We start from the raw sequence: 4029 nt of genomic DNA, 5'->3' as shown, positions 1-4029 counted from the left end.
CCCCGATGGCCACCGGATCATCGCGCTCCAGCCACCGCCTCCCTCGCCGCGGGGGCGGCTCCGTTACCGGCTGGTCGGCTGTGGCAGCCGGGAAGCTGCAGGGAGGGATTGGGTTCAGCAAGGTCTGAGCACCAGAGTCCCAAGTACAGAACATTTCGCTTTTCACCTTCTTTACGTTCTCCCACGTGGGGAAGGGGCCTTGCGAACCGAGGGCTGAGCCAGCCGGCTCGGGAGCGCAGCGGCAGCCGGGCAGCAGGCGGGGGTGCTGTGGGAGGCAGGCGGCTCTGCTCATGCTGAGGATGTGCGGTCAACCCTGCCAAACCCCAGCACTTAATGGTCATGAGCTCATCTGTTTAAAAAAAGCCCCAACAAACAAAAACAGGAGACTTTTGTTTTGTTTTGTTTCGGAAAGTTTGTCCAGCCCCCTTGGCTCGTCCTTTGTCAGCTATGAATGCACACTGGTTCAATGCCCCGTTTTGGGGGCAGCCGGGGGCTGGCAGCAGAGGGGGCTCCCCTCTTGCTGTCCCCCAGTTTCACATTTCTCAGCCTGCAGTGTCTGTGGCTCGGAGGGTCTCGTCAGGAACCCCACAAGTTGGCTGAGAGTGCAGGCTGGGTGGATAACATAGCCAAAGAACGGAGGAACAGGGCACAGAGAATGGGGTTTACAGTGAAAAGCACATTCAGATCGTGCAGCACGGAAGTTACCCCCAAGACTTTTGGCTCCTGTGGCATTCCAGATAAATATAGTTGCCGGCCGTGTGGATAAATATAGCTGCTGCACACACTGTGGCGTTGTGAGCTGGCAGAGCGGCCCCCGCGCTCCCCTTCCCGTCATGAGTTGAAGGTTCCCTCTGCTCCTCATTCCTCCCCCAGCTGGTGCCGGAGCCCCTTCCCAGCGGAGTGCTGAGCAAAACTCCTCGGGTGGGAGACGGAAGAAGCCGGACAAGCATGGCCCGGAGTCACGGCATGGCCCGGAGGCAGGGTGGCCACCAGAGGGTGCAGCCGGCTTGGCCGTGGGGACATGAGACACGGGTGCCCCAGTCCAGCGTGTGGTGCAGGACACCCGGACGACCTCCCCTCCCTCCATCACAGGAAGGGCTCAGGGAGCTGGGAAGGGGGTGACAAAGGGGTCGAATGCATCGTGGGGGGTGTTCCTGCTCCACACAAGAGGACTCTTCAGCCTGGAAAGGAGCTGAGAGAGGAGGGATGGAACATCCCACAGCAAGGTCCTTGGCAGGAAAGCCCACGGCCTCAGCAGAAATAAACCGAAGGTAGGTTTGTGCTTTTTGTTTGCAGGGCTCAGCGGAAGGACGCTAAAACCTTCCGTAGGGAAAAATAACAATGAATCTGAGGAAGGTCAGGGGTCTGGAGCATCTTTCTTATGAGAAAAGGCTGAAATCTGGGTCTGCTCAGCTTGGAGAAGGCTGAGAGGGATCATCAGATGAATCCAGTTGTACACCAGAAGATCAGGATGATCTTTTAAAAGAAAAGGTAAACACACCTCTGAGGTGGCTGGAGATGAACCAACGAGCAAGACCAGGTCACTGGCAGAAAGAGCACCCAAGGCAAACAGGGAAGGATGAAGGGAGTTTTTGTGAAAACCTCACACCCAGCCCCAGGCAAACAGGAAGAAACTCCGAATGCTCAGAAATGCGGCTGAAGGGCCCTTTCTGTCTGCAGGTGTGCGCCCAGGCATTGGCAAATATGTTGTTTTGATGATATTTCTGCAGCCATCTGCAAACAGGCACTGCAGTAAGAGCTGGTCACCTTCAGAGGGGACTTTGTCTTGTGCTGGGGATCTGGACAGCAGAGGCACACAGTGGGGCTGGGGTGGCCATCGGCCCGGGCAGCACAAGGGGAGCACAGCTGGACCATTAGGTTGGCTTTTGCAAAGCAAATCAAGTTCAAACTAATTGTAGCTTTGCAAAACAGCATGAGGGATAAATAGCTGTTCAGAGCCAGAAAGGGGATGTCAGAGGGGTGCCCAGCATCCCCTTCCCATCCTACTGTGCACAGAGTGGCCTTGGGGCTTGGGCAAAGTAAGGGCTGGGGGAAGGAGAGTCAAACAAAGGGAAACACAAAGCAAGGAGGGAAGGGGGAGCTGTACTGAGGCCAGTGTGGATGGCGACAACCATCCGTTGTCACCTGAGCTGCCTGCACGGCCTCAGCCCCACTGACTCCAGCCCATCATTTCTAGCTGAGCATGAGCATTTCTTCCTGGACATCCTCCAGCTTCCCATCAAAAATGCCACAGGACAGAAAGAAAACACACCCCCGACCAGCGCACAATTCCACAGGGGCTAATTGCTCCCATTTAAGCCCACAAAGCCGTGACTCCCGCGCGGTGCCAGACGCATCGGGAAGCCATGAGGAACACGCAGCTTCTCTCAAGACCAAAGCAGCTCGGTTCTCTCTGTGCCAGCCGGGGGAAGGTTTACTCCCCTCCTGCTTGCCTTGCTCTGCTCCTTCCCTAGAGGAGGAAAGGCATGGAGTGGGGAGAAAAAGCACACATTGGGAAAGCCACAGCAAGAGACAGCACCTTAGAGCAAGAAAGCACCTGTGTCCAGAGGTGCAGTGCAGGGAGCCTGCAGCAGGGACCACAACAGAGGCAGCTTCAGTCTTCCTCCATCTACACCAAAACCAAAAAAACAACCAAAACAAAACCCTCTTGTTAAGGAATTCAAGCTTTCAGAAATAAAACAGCTCCTGAAAGCACTTGGTTTGTCTTAAAACAAGCAAATAAATGATGGGGGGGGGAATCAAAACCCAACCCCACCCCTTTCCTTCTCCAACTCAAGGCTGCTCCTACCCCCTCTTTCTGCCCAGGTCAGTGCTTGCAGCTATGCTGCCTCAGCTCACCTACTTGCTCTGCCGCAGCTGTGGTGTTGGGGAAGTTCAGGCACATTGTGGTGATGCTTATTGTCACCAGAGAGACAGTTGTTGCAGGTCACCCGGAGCAGTGAGAGGACACGTGTCCTGTGGGACAGGGCCACCAGCCAGAGCCTGCTGCTCCTCGGGGTTATTGTGGGTGACACGAGACAATGTAGCACCAGTGAGAGCTTTAGTAAACCGTGTATGTTCTCTTCCACTCAAAAAGGGATCTCTCAGGTTCTAATCCAGACTTGACTTTGGACAGCAGGTACATCCTGCTGCTTCCCTGCCACCTTAGACACCCTGATGTTTAATGCATGGCCCAGGTGGCAAACTGCTCCCAGCAGCTGGCACGCTGGATGTCTGCTGGGCCATGAAGCTGAGCGGCCAGGCTGGCCCACAAAAACGCATAAAAAGGCCTTTTTCCAGCTCGGCACAAGGTTTATCCCAAACCTCAGAACTCGCGGCTGCTCCGCCAACTGTCCTGACCCCACATCCCCTCCGCCTCGCTTGCTCCTGCTCCATTTAATGGGATCAGACGAGCTAATCCCCCATGTCCCCTCGCGGTGCTATCAGATGGGATTTCTCTGCCAGGGCTGGAGTGAAACCCATCGTCCAAGCAAACCTGTGCCCTCACCAGCCCCAACACCTTCTCCTGTAGGCCAGACCCCCCCGTGCCCTTCACCCCATTGCGGGGCTCGGTGCAGTTCCACAGGGAGCCGAAGCATCGCTATGGTTCTCCACCCGGGGCCTAGCTCAGTGCAGGCCAGCAAGGGACAGGGGCTGCAGCACACGTGGACATTTCAGCATTAAATGACAGCCTTGTTTTCTGTTGTGTTTTTTTAAGAGACCGCATGCCTGAGCAGACCGCATTTCTTGGTCTGCATCCCATATTTATCCTGTAATTACACCTTCGGACAAAGGCTGCCTGTCTGTGAGGCTGATTTTTTTAGGGACACAGTTTTATTATATGCTGTGCTTTCACTGTAATGACATTTTTGGGGAGGAGAGGGGGAGAAAACCCCACAGTTCGGGAGTGAATGCTGGTTATTTCCCAAAACCTGTGCTGAGAGCAAAGGATCTTCCCCAAGTCCTCTCCCTTTTGTTGAGGAAAACCCGACCACTGACATTCCTCCTGATCCTCCACCACCCACGAGG

This window comes from Patagioenas fasciata, chromosome 8 (assembly GCF_037038585.1).
Source record: "Patagioenas fasciata isolate bPatFas1 chromosome 8, bPatFas1.hap1, whole genome shotgun sequence".
Taxonomy (NCBI): Eukaryota; Metazoa; Chordata; class Aves; order Columbiformes; family Columbidae; genus Patagioenas; species Patagioenas fasciata.
The sequence above is the reverse complement of the archived record's forward strand: the minus strand, read 5'-3'. Positions refer to the sequence as shown.